This window comes from Marmota monax, unplaced genomic scaffold (assembly GCF_021218885.2).
Source record: "Marmota monax isolate L192 unplaced genomic scaffold, Marmota_monax_Labrador192_F-V1.1 WCK01_AAM20220418_F8-fsc00223, whole genome shotgun sequence".
In the NCBI taxonomy this organism is placed as follows: Eukaryota; Metazoa; Chordata; class Mammalia; order Rodentia; family Sciuridae; genus Marmota; species Marmota monax.
The window spans coordinates 796,324-816,269 of record NW_026692990.1 but is presented as its reverse complement, the minus strand read 5'-3'; positions in this window follow the sequence as shown (position 1 = coordinate 816,269).

Genomic DNA, 19,946 nt, shown 5'->3' with positions numbered 1-19,946 from the left:
TGTGAATTGTAATGCATTCTGCTGTCATTTATTTAAAAAATCAATAAAATAAAAAAAACTATAAATAAATAGATGAATGAGGGGCTGGGGATATGGCTCAAGTAGTAGCGTGCTCGCCTGGCATGCGTGAGGTACTGGGTTTGATCCTCAGCACCACATAAAAATAAAATAAAGATATTGTGTCCACCTAAAGCTAAAAAATAAATATTTTTTTTAAAAAAATATATGAATTATCAGTAAAGAAGAGAAAATGGAACAGGGGGAAGGAGAGGAAAGGGAAAGGGTAAATATTGGGTACTGAATTGGATCAAACTATATTCCATGCTTGTATAATTATGTCAAAATTAATACCAATATTATGTATATAAAAAACTAAATAAAGAGCTTCCAATCACTCCTGCAAGGTAGGCGGGCCTGCGACCCACCGGCAGAAGAGGAGCAGCGGCCTGCTGAGAGGCAGAGCCGCCCCCTCCCCCTGCGCCGGCAAGGTAGAGGGAACTGTGACCACCCACAGAGCAGGCCCAGCGGCCTGCTGAGGGGCAGAGCCGCCTCCCACCCCCCGCGCCTGCCAGGTAGGCGGAACTGTGACCACCAACAGAAAAGGCCCAGTGGCCCGTGGAGGGGCAGAGCTTCCAATCACTCCTGCAAGGTAGGCAGGCCTGCGACCCACCGGCAGAAGAGGAGCAGCAGCCTGCTGAGAGGCAGAGTCGCCCCCTCCCCCCGCGCATGCAAGGTAGACGGAACTGTGACCACCATCAGAACAGGCCAGACCTGCGACCCACTGGCAGAACATCCCCAGAGGCCTGCAGAGGGGCAGTGCCACTGCCTGCGCCTGCAAAGTAGGCAGAACTGTGACCACCGACAGAACAAGCCTAGCGGCCCGCAGAGGGACAGAGCCGCCGCCCGCGCCTGCGAGAGAGACTTTGCAACTATACAAGACCAATATAAATATATAGGGGGAAAATTCAATAGCACAACAGTTTCACCAAGTAGAAAGGAACGCGAACAGTATGAAGAGACAAGGAAAGAAAGGACCACAAGCAATGCAGGTCAACTCAACGTTAGAAGAGGTAATAGCTGCAGCAGATGGAATGTCAGATAAAGAATTCAGGATATACATGCTTCAGATGATCTGGAGTCTCAAGGAAGACATCAGACAGCAAAATCAGACAATGAAAGATCACTTCAACAATGAATTACATAAACAAATCCAAGAAGCAAAAGATCAACTATACAGGGAGATAGAGGTTATAAAAAACAAACAAACAGAAATCCTAGAAATGCAGGAAGCAATAAACCAACTTAAAAACTCAATTGAGAATACTACCAGCAGAGTAGAACACTTAGAAGATAGAACATCAGACAATGAAGATAAAGTATTTCAACTTGAAAAGAACATAGACAGCTCAGCAAGACTGTTAAGAAACCATGAGCAGAACATCCAAGAAATATGGGATAACATCAAGAGACCAAATTTAAGAGTCATTGGGATACAGGAAGGGACAGAGTTTCAAACCAAAGGAATGAGCAATCTATTCAATGAAATAATACGAGAAAACTTCCCAGACTTGAAGAATGAGACAGAATCCCAAATCCTAGAAGCCTACAGGACGCCGAATGTGCAAAATCATAAGAGACCCACACCTAGACACATTATAATGAAGATGCCCAACATACAGAATAAGGAGAGAATTTTAAAAGCTACAAGAGAAAGGAAGCAGATTACATTTAGGGGTAAGCCAATCAGGATAATAGCTGATCTTTCAACACAGACTCTGAAAGCTAGAAGATCCTGGAATAACATATTTCAAACACTGAAAGAAAATGGGTTCCAACCAAGAATTGTGTTTCCAGCGAAATTAAGCTTCAGGATGGAAGATGAAATTAAAACCTTCCACGATAAACAAATGTTTAAAGAATTGGCAGCTAGAAAACCATCTCTTCAAAACATCCTTGGCAAAACATTACAGGAAGAGGAAATGGAAAATAACAATGAAAACCAACAGTGGGAGGTAGGACAGTAAAGGGGGGAAAAATAATCAAAGAGGAAAACAAACCATGTTTAGTAACATAAATAAACAAATATGGCTGGAAGAACAACCCATATCTCAATAATAACCCTAAATGTTAATGGCTTAAACTCACCAATCAAGAGACACAGGCTAGTAGAATGGATCACAAAACAAGACCCAACAATATGCTGCCTACAGGAGACACATTTGATAGGAAAAGACATATATAGGCTGAAGGTGAAAGGTTGGGAAAAATCATATCACTCATATGGACTTCGGAAACAAGCAGGCGTGTCCATACTCATATCAAATAAAATAGATTTCAAGCCCAAGTTAATCAAAAGGGATAAAAAGGGACACTACATACTGCTTAAGGGAACCATACACCAACAAGACATAACAATCATAAATATATATGCCCCAAACAATGGTGCAGCTATGTTCATCAAACAAACTCTTCTCAAGTTCAAGAGTCTAATAGACCACCACACCATAATCATGGGAGACTTCAACACACCTCTCTCGCCACTGGACAGATCTTCCAAACAAAAGTTGAATAAGGAAACTATAGAACTCAATAACACAATTAATAACCTAGACTTAATTGACATATATAGAATATACCACCCAACATCAAGCAGTTACACTTTTTTCTCAGCAGCACATGGATCCTTCTCAAAAATAGATCATATATTATGTCACAGGGAAACTCTTAGACAATATAAAGGAGTAGAGATAATACCATGCATCCTATCTGATCATAATGGAATGGAACTGAAAATCAACGATAAAAGAAGGAAGGGAAAAGAATACATCACTTGGAGAATGAACAATAGGTTACTGAATGATCAATGGGTTATAGAAGACATCAAGGAGGAAATTAAAAAATTCTTAGAGATTAATGAAAACACAGACACAACATATCGGAATCTATGGGACACATTGAAAGCAGTTCTAAGAGGAAAATTCATTGCTTGGAGTTCATTCCTTAAAAAAAGAAAAAAACAACAAATAAATGATCTCATACTTCATCTCAAAATCCTAGAAAAAGAAGAGCAAAACAACAGCAAAAGAAGTAGAAGGCAAGAAATAATTAAAATCAGAGCCGAAATTAATGAAATCGAAACAAAAGAAACAATTGAAAAAATTGACAAAACTAAAAGTTGGTTCTTTGAAAAAATAAACAAAATCGACAGACCCTTAGCCATGCTAGCGAAGAGAAGAAGAGAGAGAACTCAAATTACTAGCTTATGGGATGAAAAAGGCAATATCACAACAGACACTTCAGATATACAGAAGATAATCAAAAATTATTTTGAATCCTTACACTCCAATAAATTAGAAGATAGTGAAGGCATCGATAAATTTCTTAAGTCATATGATCTGCCCAGATTGAGTCAGGAGGATATAGACAACCTAAACAGACCAATATCAATTGAGGAAATAGAAGAAACCATCAAAAGACTACCAACTAAGAAAAGCCCAGGACCGGATGGGTATACAGCAGAGTTTTACAAAACCTTTAAAGAGGAACTAATACCAATACTTTTCAAGCTACTTCGGGAAATAGAAAAAGAGGGAGAACTTCCAAATTCATTCTATGAGGCCAACATCACCCTGATACCTAAACCAGACAAAGACACTTCAAAGAAAGAAAACTACAAACCAATATCTCTAATGAACCTAGATGCAAAAATCCTCAATAAAATTCTGGCGAATCGGATACAAAAACATATCAAAAAAATTGTGCACCATGATCAAGTAGGATTCATCCCTGGGATGCAAGGCTGGTTCAATATACGGAAATCAATAAATGTTATTCACCACATCAATAGACTTAAAAATAAGAACCATATGATCATCTCGATAGATGCGGAAAAAGCATTCGACAAAGTACAGCATCCCTTTATGTTCAAAACTCTAGAAAAACTAGGGATAACAGGAACATACCTCAATATTGTAAAAGCAATCTATGCTAAGCCTCAGGCTAGCATCATTCTGAATGGAGAAAAATTGAAGGCATTCCCTCTAAAATCTGGAACAAGACAGGGATGCCCTCTCTCACCACTTCTGTTCAACATAGTTCTTGAAACACTGGCCAGAGCAATTAGACAGACGAAAGAAATTAAAGGCATAAAAATAGGAAAAGAAGAACTTAAATTATCACTATTTGCAGATGACATGATTCTATACCTAGCAGACCCAAAAGGGTCTACAAAGAAACTATTAGAGCTAATAAATGAATTCAGCAAAGTGGCAGGATATAAAATCAGCACGCATAAATCAAAGTCATTCCTGTATATCAGTGACAAATCCTCTGAAATGGAAATGAGGACAACCACTCCATTCACAATATCTTCAAAAAAAATAAAATACTTGGGAATCGACCTAACAAAAGAGGTGAAAGACTTATACAATGAAAACTACAGAACCCTAAAGAGAGAAATAGAAGAAGATCTTAGAAGATGGAAAAATATACCCTGTTCATGGATAGGCAGAACTAACATCATCAAAATGGCGATATTACCAAAAGTTCTCTATAGGTTTAATGCAATGCCAATCAAAATCCCAACGGCATTTCTTGTAGAAATAGAGAAAGCAATCATGAAATTCATATGGAAAAATAAACGGCCCAGAATAGCAAAAACAATGCTAAGCAGGAAGTGTGAATCAGGCGGTATAGCGATTTCAGACTTCAAACTATACTACAGAGCAATAGTAACAAAAACAGCATGGTACTGGTACCAAAACAGGCGGGTGGACCAATGGTACAGAATAGAGGACACAGAAACCAATCCACAAAACTACAACTACCTTATATTTGATAAAGGGGCTAAAAGCATGCAATGGAGGAAGGATAGCATCTTCAACAAATGGTGCTGGGAAAACTGGAAATCCATATGCAACAAAATGAAACTGAATCCCTTTCTCTCGCCATGCACAAAAGTTAATTCAAAATGGATCAAGGAGCTTGATATCAAATCAGAGACATGCCGTCTGATAGAAGAAAAAGTTGGCTACGATCTACATACTGTGGGGTCGGGCTCCAAATTCCTCAATAGGACACCCATAGCACAAAAGTTAATAACTAGAATCAACAAATGGGACTTACTCAAACTAAAAAGTTTTTTCTCAGCAAAAGAAACAATAAGAGAGGTAAATAGAGAGCCTACATCCTGGGAACAAATCTTTACTCCTCACACTTCAGATAGAGCCCTAATATCCAGAGTATACAAAGAACTCAAAAAATTAGACAATAAGAGAACAAACAACCCAATCAACAAATGGGCCAAGGACCTGAACAGACACTTCTCAGAGGAGGACATACAATCAATCAACAAGTACATGAAAAAATGCTCACCATCTCTAGCTGTCAGAGAAATGCAAATCAAAACCACCCTAAGATACCATCTCACTCCAGTAAGATTGGCAGCCATTATGAAGTCAAACAACAACAAGTGTTGGTGAGGATGTGGGGAAAAGGGTACACTTGTACATTGCTGGTGGGACTGCAAATTGGTGCAGCCAATTTGAAAAGCTGTATGGAGATTTCTTGGAAAGCTGGGAATGGAGCCACCATTTGACCCAGCTATTCCCCTTCTTGGTCTATTCCCTAAAGACCTAAAAAGAGCATGCTACAGGGACACTGCTACATCGATGTTCATAGCAGCACAATTCACAATAGCAAGACTGTGGAACCAACCTAGATGCCCTTCAATAGACGAATGGATAAAAAAAAATGTGGCATTTATACACAATGGAGTATTACTCTGCATTAAAAAATGACAAAATCATAGAATTTACAGGGAAATGGATGGCATTAGAGCAGATTATGCTAAGTGAAGCTAGCCAATCCCTAAAAAACAAATGCCAAATGTCTTCTTTGATATAAGGAGAGTAACTAAGAACAGAGTAGGGTAGAAGAGCATGAGAAGAAGATTAACATTAAACAGGGATGAGACGTGGGAGGGAAAGGGAGAGAGAAGGGAAATTGCATGGAAATGGAAGGAGATCCTCCGAGTTATACAAAAGTACATACAAGAGGAAGTGAGGGGAAAGGGAAAAATAATACAAGGGGGACAAATGAATGTCAGTAGAGGGGGCAGAGAGAGAAGAGGGGAGGGGAGGGGAGGGGAGGGGGGATATTAGAGGATAGGAAAGGCAGCAGAACACAACAGACACTAGTATGGCAATATGTAAATCAATGGATGTGTAACTGATGTGATTCTTCAATCTGTATATGGGGTAAAAATGGGAGCTCATAACCCACTTGAATCAAAGTGTGAAATATGATATATCAAGAACTATGCAATGTTTTGAACAGCCAACAATAAAAAATTAAAAAAAAACTAAATAAAAAGAATACTAACCCACAAAAATATGGTATATATACACAATGAAATACGGTTCAGCCACAAAATGTTTGGAATCTTTTCATTTGAGACAACATAAATGAGCCTGGAGAATATTATGTTAAGTGAACTAAACCAGACATGGAAAGACAGATAAGGCATGATCTCACTCATATGTGGAATTTTAAAACATTTATCTTACAGAAGTTGAAAATACAATAGTGGTTACTAGACGCTTGGAGGGGAGGGGAAATATGGAGAGATAGGTCAATGGGCAGTGCTACATTTAGATAGGGGGAATAATTTATGGTGTTGTGTTACACAGTAGGGTGACTACATTTTTTTGTGTGTGGTGCTGGGGATTTAACCCAGGGTCATGTGTGTGTGAGGCAAGCATTCTACCAACTGAGCTATATCCCCAGCCCGGGTGACTACATTTAACAATAATATATTGTATATTTCAAAATAGCTAGAAGAGAAGATTTTGAATATTCTCACCACAAAGAAATGATAAAAGTTTAAGGTAATGGATATGTGACCTACCCCGATTTGATTATTACACAATGTATACATGTATTTAAATATCACATTCTATATCATAAATATTTATGATTATTAAATGCCAATTATAAGTAAAATAGGCTTTTAAAATGTGTTTATTATACAATATATAGTTGAATTTTGTTTTCTGATCTACTTTGACAACCTCTCTCTTGGTGTGCTTAGAATATTGACATTTATGGTGATTATTGATAAAGCTGGTGAGGATGTAGGGGAAAAGGAACACATATACACTGTTGGTGGGAATGTAAATCAGTACAGTCACTATTGAAATCAGTATGGAGGTTCTTCACAAAACTAAAAATAGAACTACCATGTGATTCAACTATAGCACTCCTCGGTACATGCCTGAAGGAAATAGTTAGCATACTATATAGATATTTCCATACCTATGTTTATTGTTGCACTTTTCACAATATCCAAGAGTCAAGTTATTGAATCAGTCTAGGTGCCTATCAGTGGATGATTGGACAAAGAAAATCTCTCTCTCTCTCTCTCTCTCTCTCTCTCTCTCTCACACACACACACACACACACACACACACACACACACGAGCATTACTGAAACATAAAGAATGAAATGTAACTAGAGTCATCATGTTAAGAGAAATAAACCAGAGTCCTAAAGACAAGTATTGCATGTTTTCTCTCATATATGAAATCTAGGGAAAAAAGATGACATGAAAGTAGAAAATAGACTATTAGAGAAGAAGAAGGGGATCAGAGGGGGAGATGGGTAAAGGAAGAAAGTGAGGTTTGGATATGATCAAAGTATGTTCTATGCCTGCTTTAATATGCCACAATAAAACTCATTATTGTGTAGAATTAATATGTACTAATGAAAGGGTCATTATTGATACAGTTGGAGAATATTTACCCTATTTGTTCCTGTTGTCTAGTCACTGCTCTTGTTCTTTGTTTCCACTTTTATTTTGCCCAGCTTTCTGCCTTTTGTTTTCCCTTTTTAAAATATTTATTTTTTTAGTTTTAGGTGGACACAATATCTTCATTTTATTTTTATGTGGTGCTGAGGATCGAACCCAGTGACTCATGCATGTTAGGTGAGTGCTCTACCTCTTGAGCCACGACCCCAGCCCATAATTGAGCAATTTATGATCTGATTTTTTAACCTTTCTTGGCATATCAATGATACTATTTAAAAAAACATTTTAGTGATTGTCCTTTATTTAGCATTATACATTTATAATTTACAATAATTTCAAATAACATCATACCACTTCACAGGTAGAGCAAGTGTCTTACAATTAAAAAAATCCTAATTCCTCCCTCCCATTACTTATACTATTGCTGTCATTAATTTCACTTATGCAAAAACATGTACACACAAACATATACATAAGTATATGGCATCAAATCCATTGTTACTATTATAATTTTGAAGAGTTTGTTATCTGTTAGATTGATAAAGAATAAAAGGGTAAATTTTTTATTTTACCTTCACTTTTTCCTTCTCCAATGCAGTTCATTTCTATATGTAGATCTGAATTTCTGATATATGTATCATTTCCTTCTCTCTGAAGCACTTGTTTTAGGGGTTAGGGTTATAGCTCAGTGGTAGAGTGCTTCCCTAGCACGTGTGAGGCAGTGGTTTTGATTCTTAGCACCACATATAAATAAATAAAATAAAGGTCCATCAATAACTTAAAAAAAAACAGAATAAAAAAAACAAAAAAATAATTTCTTTTATCATTTCTTACAAGGTATGTCTATTGGCAGCAATTTTCCTCAATGTATCTTTGCCTGAGAAAGCCAAAATACATTGAGAGAAAAAAAACTGTACCCCATTTAAAAACAAAAACTCTTCAAAATTTTTTTTCTTTCGATACTTTAAGTATTTCACTCCATTATGTTCTTGTTTGCATGGTTTCTGAGAAATTGGATGTGATTCTCTACTTTGTTCCTTTATAGGCAAGGTGTCTTCCTCTCTGATATCTTTCAAGATTTTCTTTATACAACATATAGTTCAATCTGATCCAGTTTGACAATCTCTGTTTTTTATGGTGTTCGACAGTTCAAATATTGTGTACTCAAGTAAAATTTTTAAAAATCCTGTTTGATATTCTCTGAGCTTCCCAGATCTGTGGTTTGTGTCTAAGGTTAATTTTGGGGGAAAGTCTCAGTCATTATTACTTTAGATTTCTTGAGAACCTTTCTGTCTTCTTCTTTTGGGGTTCCCATTTATATACAGGTTGCCATTTTTGTAGTTGTCTCACTGGTATATTCTGTAATACTGCTACTTTCTTCTTCTTTTCTCTTCTCCTCCTATTGATACATCCTCATGCTCAGAAATTCTTTCCTCAGTGAGCTCACCCAAGGCATTCTTCATTTCTGTTACCATGTTTTTGATCACTAGCAAGTCTTTTTTATTCTTTTTTTGGAATTTTGATCTCTACTAACATTTCCCATCTGTTCTTGCACGTGCTCTACTTTTCCTTAGCATATGTATAGTCAAGGTTCTCCAGAACAACAGAGCCAATAGGGTGTGTGTGTGTGTGTGTGTGTGTGTGTGTGTCTAAGATTTATTATAAGGACCTGGGTGCGGTGGCACATGCCTGTAATCCTAGTGGCTGGGAAAGCTGAGGCAGGAGAATTGTGAGTTCAAAGCCAGCCTCAGCAAAAGTGAGGAGCCCAGAAACTCAGTGAGACCCTGTCTCTAAATAAAATACAAAATTAGGGCTGGGGATATGGCTCAGTGGCCAAGTGCCCCTGAGTTCAATCTCTGGTACCCACCCCCCCAAAAAGATTTATTATAAGGAATTGGCTCATATGATTATAGAGTCTGGAAACTCACAATTTCTGCAGAGTGCATCTGCAAACTGAAATCCCAAGAGAATTTATGATTTATTTTCAACCTGAGTCTGAAGGCCTGAGAATTAAGAGAACTGATGATGTAGTTCTAGTCTGAAGGCTAGCAGCCTTGAGAGCCAGGAAGATCCCATGCTTCAGTTTGAATCCAAAGGTAGAAAAAAAATCTGAAGTCCCTGTTCAAAGGCTTTCAGGCAGGAAGAATTCTCAGGGGGAGGGTCAGCATTTTAGTTTTATTCAGGCCATCAGCTGATTGGGTGAGATAGACCCACTTTAGAGAAGGCAACCTTATTTCCTCAGTCTACTGATTTAAATATTATTCTCATCCAAAAATACCCCTAGAACAATATCTGACCAAATTCCTGGGCATCTTTTGGCTTAGTCAAGTTGATACTTAAAATTAACCATCACACAAGAACATTTCTCAAAGGGGACATATACAGTTAAATATGAGAAACTCCATTTCATGGTGTTTTGTTTACTTACAATATCAGATAAATGAGCAATATGAATATACATCAATTTTCTATAGTAAGTATCTATGCACAAAATTTCAGTCATTGGTTACAGTTTTATAATTTTCCTCACGTTATATTTGTTTTCATCATAGTATAATTTAGGTATGTGGTATTTGATAATTTGTTTATGTATAGTTTATGTCTTTAAAAAATCTCAACTTTAAAAAAAATAATCATCATGGCACATTAACTATAGGCTTTTAAATTCCCAGTCTGATAATTCTACATCCCTGTCATATTTTGAGTCTGGTTTTTATATTTACTCTGCTTTTTAAGCTATGTTTTTTATCTTTTAGTATGCCTTGTAAAATTTTATTCATAGTCAGACATCATGAACTGGGCAAAAGAAACTGCTGTAAATAGGTCTTAGTAATATGGTGGTAGGGTATGAATGAGAGAAGAGAAGTATTGTATAGTCCTATGATTAGATTTCACACTTTCAATGAGCCTGCCTCTGAACTAAGCAGTTCACAAGTGTTTCTTAGGGTTTTTTCCCTTCCTCTATATTGGACGGAATGTCTAGAGTGATCTGGGGTTGGATATTTACATCCCCCACATGGGAGTTTACAGGGTATTGGAGTAGGACATTTTCTCTTCCTTTTATCAATGCCCTCCCTGGTTAGGTTCTGATAACATGCCAATTGTTTAGGGTCTGAGCGAATAGTTTCTCTTGAGAGAAAGCCTTATTAAGAAGAACAGAATGGCCGGATGTGGTGGCGCATGCCTGTAATACCAGTTACTCAGGAGGCTGAGACGAGGGGATTACAAGTTCAAAATCAGTCTGGACAACTTAGTGAGACACTGTCTCAAAAAAGAAAAGAATGTAGCACAGTGGTATAGCACCCCTGGGTTCAATCCCCAGTACCACAAACAAAACATACAAAAAAGAACTGCTACGGTATATTTCAAAATGATTCCTGTTACCACCCCACTCCCGCTTCCGCTTGCCAGAAGCACAAGGAGATTTTTCTCTGATATTCACAAAAAGAACCTGATTGCACTCTTATAGGTAAAACTCAGAAAAGTGTGGGGTCTCTTCCCAAGCCTGGGCCCACTTGAGGTTTTTTTTTTTTAAATATTTTTAGTTGTAGATGGACACAATACATTTATTTATTTATTTTTATGTTGTGCTGAGATTCGAACCCAGTGCCCTACACGTGCCAGACAAGTGCTATACCACTGAGCCCAGCCCCAGCCCCCTGCTTGAGTTTTTTAACTCTCAGATTGACACTCCATTCTAGGCCTCTTGCAAAAGATCAATTAAAATTCTATTTTTTTTCCTCCCACTTTACTGATTCCCATGAAGGTTTCTGCTCATGAATTTCTGTTTTGGTAACTGATGATTCTTTGTCTTGGCTTGTCTGTGCCTCCAATTTTGGGGGCAACGGTTTGCCCTCTCTAACCTGACTTCTCCAATGGACCTAAGAAGAGTCGCTGATTTTTCAATTTGTTCAGCTGTTTATTTGTTTTATGGATAGAGTGATAACTTCCAGGCTCCTTACATGCTAGACTGTCTCTTATTTATTTTTATTATTTCTGCATCAATCTTGCTCTGAGACATGTTTTTTCTTGATTAAATCATATTAATTTATCTCCCAATTTAATATATTCTGCTTCTGTCAGTGGTACATAATGTACAAAATATTCTCAAAAGACTTGGCCACATAGAATCTCTTACAAGTACTTGTCCCACATACATTTCTGAGTCTAGAGATTTCTCTAGCCTAATATATTCCATCTTGAGCAATGCTACTCCTGAAATCTATTACCAAACTTATCTAAATGACTTGATTTTCTCTATATCAGTGCTTGGAGGATGACTCTGGGTGCCCTTCAGACATTGATACCTCTGTGACCTATAAAAGGATGTTCAAACCTTACCACCACAGTGGGTAATCAGATTGAATTGATATCTAGAAGAATATGGGGCAGAGTTATATGGAGTTTCCTATAAGTGAAAAATTGGGTTTCTTTCCTTTTATTTTTTTTGAAAAATTGGGTTTCTTTGTGTTTTATCTTAAAAATTAATTTTTGTTTTATATTGTTTTCCATAATATATCAGTGATTATCACATAAAATAATATTTCTAATGTCTCCCAGTGCAGGGTCCTGTGACCTGTCCTGATCAGGTGTATCATTAAAGAACAAACCTTTTATATCAGATAATATGTAACTATGACTGTATTTGACAAAGATTCAAAATAGCAACTTAAATAAGACAAATAAGCTTTTTTTGTCATGTTCGAGATCTAAGCTGATATGGAAGGATGGCTCTGTGAAGTCTGTTTGGAACCCAGGTTTCTTCTGGCTTGTTACTCCATAATCCTTATGTGATAGTCTATATCCACATCGTTCCGAAGATTGGGGATCAATCCAGAGGCTATTGCAGTGATCCACATGATGGTATCTTGACCTATAAAAGGTAAAAATGGAGAAATATAAATAGATCCAATAAATATTTATGAGAAAAATAGGCATAATGATGATTGGTTATGGGGGTTGGTGAGGTGAAAGATGGAAAGTTATCAAGGATGTGTCTTGCTAGGCAAGGGTAGATGATAAAGATTTGGAAATCTGGAAAAGGAACAGAATTGAGGAAAAGCATCATAAATTAGATTTTGAATGTTGAGATAATGCTAGGTAGTCATTAAGAACATGGAATCTGAAATCCAATTGACTAGAGTTGAGCTGTGGTCCCCAAAATTAACTGTGATGTTAGTCAATTTTCTACCACTATAATAAATACCTGAGATCTTTAATTAACTTATACAGAGAAAATGTTTTTAAAGAGAAAAGGCTCATGGTTTAGGAGGTTCTAGTCCATAATCAGGTGGACCCATTACTTTTAAGCTTCTGATGGGGATGCCAGATGACAATGGCAAGGAGCTTGTGGTGGAGCAGAATCATTCAAGTCATGGCCAGGAAGCAAAAGAGAATGGAGAAGAGGCCAGGGTCCCTCAATCTCCTTTGGAGCATGTTTTTATTGACCTAAAGATCTCCCACTATACCTTATCTCTTAAAGATTTCACCTCCCAGCATTGGGGACCAATCTTTGAACATATTGACTTTTGGGGGACATTTAAGACCTTAACTATAGCAACTACATAATATGGAATTGAGTCATTAACTACTCTCTGTGGCTCAGTTTCCTTATTTGTAAAAGGTAGATAATAATGCATCATGTAATTGCTCTGAGGATTGAACCACCTAGTATGTCTAGTGCTTAGAATAACACCGGGGTCAGCATAAGTTTTCAATAATTGGTAGTTGTGCTATCAAATCTGAAATATCTTTGAGACTTTAGTGGTATTATCAAGTAGGCAGTTGGGAATATATGAAGTTTGAAGTTGAGAGGAGCCACCAGGGATGCAGACACCATTTGCAAGTGTGCAGAAAAGAGTTAACAAAGCAAGTCTGACTGCTATGCTTTGAAAGCTTTATTGCAAGGCTGGTCCTTGGCTGGCATCTGTGAACTTGGATTTCAAATGGTTTTCAGCCACTCTTATCAGTTCCCACTCTTATCAGTTCCCAGAACTGTGCTTAAACTGTTTGTATAAACAATGTGGTTTATGCTGAATACTTGTTTTCCTTCTGGGAGTCTGGAATTTGGGTACAGACTAGACAGAGGGTGTCTCCGTGACTAGTGCTCAATAAAAATCCTGGATTCTAAGTCTATAAAGAGCTTCCCTGGTAGTTAAGAATTTATATATATATATATTCATACTTTGTTGCTGGAGGAATTAAGCATGTCCTATGACTTCAGAGGTAGAGGAATCTTGAAAGATTGTGCTCAATTTCTTCTAAATTTTACTCCATACACTATTTTCCTTTCCTGATTTTTTTTGTATCCTTTGTAACATAAGACATAGTTATGACCATATGTTAATTCACGTGCTTCCTCTTAGTGAATTACTGAATTTGCAGATGTTTTAGCAATATTCACTACAGTGAACTCATAGTAATAGGTGGTGATTGAAGTCATCAACAGGAATGAAATTCCCAAGAATGAGGCTGAAATGGTGACTAGCAAAGAGCCTTGGCGAGCCACATTTAGTTGCCAAGTTGAGGAAGATGATTGATCTCATGAAGATAAGAAGAATCAGAGAAATAGTTGAAGATTTTTGTGTCTTAGAAACCAAAAGAAGAGGAGGAGGTTGCAAGAAGGAGGGATTGGTCAATAGTGTCAAATGATACTAATTTTTTTTTTTTGGTGTTGAATTTTTTGAGTTCTTTATATTCTGGACATTAATTCTCTGCTGGAAGAATAACTGGCAACAATTTTCTCACATTTTGTAGGCTCTCTCTTCATGATGTTAATTGTTTCCATTTCGGTGCAAGAGCTTTTTAATTTGATATTATTCCATTTATTGATTCTTGGTATTATTTCCTGAGCCATAAGAGTTCTATTAAGGAAGCTGATGTATTCACTTGTATGTTGGAGTATTTTTTCTTATGTTTTCTTATAGTAGTTGTAAAGTTTCTGGTCTTAGGAAATTCCTAAGTCTTTAGTCCATTTTGAGTTAACTTTTGTGCAAGGGTAAGAGATAGGAATCTAGTTTCAATCTTCTACATACAGATATCCAGTTTTCCCACCATCATTTGTTGAAGAGACTATTTTTTTCTTCAACATATGTTTTTGGTGTCTGCTGGCAGCTGGAAGTTTGCTGGGGCCACAGCACAACAGCGGCCCCAGCAACATCTAGCTGATTGGCTCCTCGGCCCCAGGTGTCCTTGTCAAAAATCAGATGACTATGCTGTGTGGGTTTGTCTCTGCATTTTCTATGCTGTTGCATTGGTCTACGTGTCTATTTTTATGCCAGTACCATGTTGGTTTTGATACTATGGCTCTGTAACATAATTTGAAATTGGGTATCGTGATGCCTCTAGCTTTGTTCTTTTGCTCATGGTTGTTTCAGCTATTCTGAGTCTTTTGGAGAAATGAATTAAACAGACACCATCAAAAGAAGAAATACAAATTGCCAACAAATATATGAAAAACTGTTCAATGTCTTTATCCATAAGGGAATTGCAAATGAAAACATTCTGAATGTTTACAGTCAGAATGGCAATTAACAAATGTAAATAACAATAAATGCTGACAAAGGAACTCTTATACACTGTTGTTCAGAATATAAATTAGTATAGCCACTATAGAAATCAGTATGGAGGTTCCATGAAAAACTGAAAATGTAACTACCTTATGACCCAGTTATACCACTCCTTGGTATTTATCCAAAAGAAGTGGAGTGCTTTAGAGATATACACATTCCCATGTTTATAGCAGCATGAGTCACTATAGCCAAATTATGGAACCAGCCATCAATAGATGAATGGATAAAGAAAATATGATATACAACACACACACACACACACACACACACACACACACACCACAGTGGAGTACTATCCATCCATAAAGAAGAGTGAACTTATGTAATATGCAGGAAAATGGATGGAACTGGAGAGCAACATGTTGTATTGTGTTAAGCAAAATAAATCAGGCTTGAAAAGACAAATGTAATATGTTTTCTATTACATGAGGCAGCTAAAGAGAAGAAAGGCAGAAAAAGTATCTTATGAAAATAGAAGAGACCAAGAAGGTAGAGGAAGGGGGTTGGGGGAGGGAGAAGAGGATGGAAAGGGGAAGTACTGGGGTGTGAAATTGATTAAATAATTGTTTTGTGCATATATGTATAGGCCATAATGAAACCCACTATTCCTTTATATATATATATATAACATATATTTTTTAAAAAACACAAGATGAAACATCCTGAAAAACTGAAACCTGCTGTTCTGTATAATTAACATGCACCAATAATTTTTAAAGAACAAATAAAACTAAAGAATCAAATAAGACAAGGACTTAGAAGTATTTGTTGGATTCAACAACACGGAAGGGCATTAGTGACCTCATCAAGGCCTATTTTGGTCAAGTGATAAATGCAGGTCAATTTGGATTGGGTGGCAGGTTAATGAGTGGGAAAGAAATGTTTTATTGTTTTGGTGCCTTCAAGTTGGCTTTGGGACTCAGAAAAGCTTATGCAGATTAATTCTTTAAAATTATATGTCAATTATTAATATTTCAAATTCCCAAACCCACTTTTCCCTTAAACTTCTAAATTCAGCCTTTGAATATTATTATACTATGTGTAAATGTAGCAAATATTAGCAACCAATTTTATGGAGTCACTGATTAATATTTGGACTCATTACAAACTTAATTAATCTCCTTAGCTCCATTTTACAAATAAGGAAACTGAGAGTAAGAGAGATTAGATTACCTGTTTAAAGTCACAAGACCCTAGTTCTATCTGACTCCTCAGCCTCAAACTCTTTCCATTAAATCATGTTCTCTCATAATAATGCTGTGCATTTTATTTTACAGGCTCCACCATCTTTTCTCATGGATCTACTTCCTTCTATATTCTTAAAATCTGTGAAATATTGTACAGATTATGATTAGGAGACAACTTATAGGAAAAGATTACTAGAAGTCTCTTGGTATTTTCCTTTTAAAAATATTTTTTAGTTGTAGTTACACAATATATTGATTGATTGATTGATTGATTGTGCTGAGGATCGAACCCAGGGTGTCACACGTGCCAGGTGAGCGCTCTACCACTGAGCCACAACCCCAGCCCCTCTCTTGGTATTTTCTTCCTCACAGGGTAACAGTGGAGGTGGAACTCTGCCCAGCTGAGAGGTACAGGTTCAGAGGCAAGCCTTTCGTTTCCTCTTAGGAAATAGCAGTTTCTGGGGAGCTGCTTTCTCTTAGGAATAGATCCCACTTAAAGTGCAGAGACAGTAGGGCCAGTCCTAGCTTAATAAAAATTCATGCAGTGAAAAGATCTCGTCTTCCCTGAAGCTTTCACTTTCCAGTCTGCCTGTCTTTATAGCTTCATACATGATTAGAAAACAGAGCCCATTTTTTTTTTTTTTTACTTCAATGCAGAACCTATGAGATCTGACGGAGAGCTCTGACAGGGAATGTCTTGTCAACTTGTGAACCATGTTGAGAGTGGGTGGTTGTGTTAACAGGACTGATGACTATATCTCAGCATCTTTAAAACAAGAGACTCATTGCTGCTATAAGTGGGAAAGGACTAGGTCTGGAGTCAGACAGATCTCAACGCGTGGTTCAAGCTCCACTACTTACTAGATGGGCTACCAAATCATCATCAGCTGTGTCCACATATGTACAAGTTACCTACCTCTCTTGCTTGTCTTTTTGGAGTGACAAATATAAAGATGACAGCATCAACTAGAGATTCAATCAGGCTATGATTGAAACCGTCTACGTGACTCTCTCTCAATACTATGAATTGCTTAAGGGCAGAGTCCTTGTTGGGATCATCCATGTTCCCCAGACATTCAGAACACAAGCCAGAACTCAATAGATGTTGGTAAATGCTTGTGAAGCAAAGCTGAAACAGGTTTGATCCTTCATCTGACAAACGAGAGGGTTCAGTGTGGTGATGTTTTGGAATTCTGACATCCTGTATTTCTATGGAAACTAATCATGGGTCTATGTTGATATCAATCTCCTTTACATAGAAAGTTAAATTTGCTACATAGCAACTATGATGTTTTTATATGTGTCCTTGAGCTGTTTGTGACTAGAACATGGTCAAAATGATTTTTCACTCTCCACCGGGTTGGATGACACACATAGAATTGTTTCCTATATAATATATTTGGTACCACAGTAATATGATTATCTATAACAAATAGCATTCAACCATTTTATGAAAACACAACTTGTGCACAAATGTTCAAAATCTTGGAAACTATTATACAATATTTGCTGAATCCTATTATGAAGAGTTCTTTCCCTCAAAGAGTTTGAGAAACATTGGCTTACAAAGGCTTAGCCCAAAAGGTAGGCAGAAAGGTCTCTTAGAATAGGAACTTTAGTAGATCAAGCAACTGTGGAGAGAGAAATCCACACATTTATATGTAGCTCTGGTGAAACCTAATAGAGATGGGTTTCTTGTTTATTTTTATTTTTATTTATTTATTTTTTGGTGCCAAGGATTGACCTCAGGGGCACTTAACCTATGGGCCACATCCCCAGCCCTATTTTGTATTTTATTTAGAGACAGGATCTCACCGAGTTGCTTAGTGCTTCATTTTTGCTGAGGTTGGTTTTGAACTCTCAATCTCCCTGTCTCAGCCTCTCAAGCTGCTGGGTATTTTTTGGTTTTAATTACTTCAGAGACTCACATTACATCATCAACTCATAGAGATGTCTGAAAAATCTTCCATACAGGATTTTCCTTCCTGGGCTCTTCAATCCCTGAGCCACTCCTCACTACCAACACAAACCTGGCCCTGCAGTGCTCTCCAGATGCATCAGGATAGTCTGTACTCATATCAAGAGCCCTTTACTTCTATTCTGTTCATTTTTGTGACTATCCCAATAATACCCAGACACAAACACAATTTTTTCAGGCCCATCACATACCAGTACCCATGAGGGAAATTTCCAACCTGACACTGGTTCACATGCCCTAGGCCATGTCACACACAACTCGCCACTCTCCATTTGCAGAAATCTCTACCCATACCCTAGGGACCTCATCACTTTCAACTTTTTGGTCAGCCATGCTGTGGCTCAGGTCTTCTCTGTCCCACAGGCAGAACAGACACAAATCTAGTTACCTTTGCTTGTATCACAATCCTTTCCATTCCTAGAAGGCAACCTGGAAACTGCCACATTCAGATCAGCATCCTTCCCTATATGTAAGCAGTTATATAATATAATAAAACTTGAAGCTTCACTGATAGGGTCCTTCCAATCTATGAGGATGGTTATATATTTAGCATTGTCTTTACTAGTGATCTTCCCTGCTATACATCTCACTAATTCTTCTTAACATAGTGACCTTCTTTAGCTCCAAATCCAACTGCCTGCTACACATCTCTGCTTAAATGTCTTACAGTTGTCTTTTATTTGGTAGGAGTGAAACAAATCACCTTCATTAGAACTTTCCTTCTCTTTGCCTCTGTTCATTATGTACCCTGTTGTGCACAGAGCCAATATTCTTCTCCACCCTCTCCAGATTAGTGTCTTTTCCTCAGTCCTCCCCACATGAGCATTTTCTAATCACTTCATTCAAGTTTTTCCTACATACCTCTGCTCCAACCCAAGTGTTTTGTTTCTTTTCAATTTAAGCAGGATCCCTATTGTGATCCTAATTCACTTTTATATTTCCAAAGTAGACATAAAAAGGCATTTCTTACAGTTACAATTATACCAAGGCTTTTCAAATGTGTGTGTGTCCTAGAGTTCCATTACTAGATTGGGAGACATTCTCCTTATGAATGGGATTGCCAGATTTAGCAAATGAAAACACTGGACAAGCAGTTTAAAGTTGACTTCTAATTGCCCATGCATATCTATATTGAGATAAAAACAAATGTTACTTATACTAAAATTATTTATTGTTTACCTGAAGAAAACTCTACATATGTAAATTGCACACTTTTAAATTATTTTTCTGTAATGATTTAGCTTTGATTAACAGATTTTGGTTTTGAAGAATTTTAAAATAAAATCCTTTGGAGTTACAGTGTATTCCATCTACATTGTGAAATAGCTTCTACAATGACCATATCTAACTTATTTCTTTTTTTACTTTTTTCATTGAATATTCTTTAGTGAGAAAAAATGCT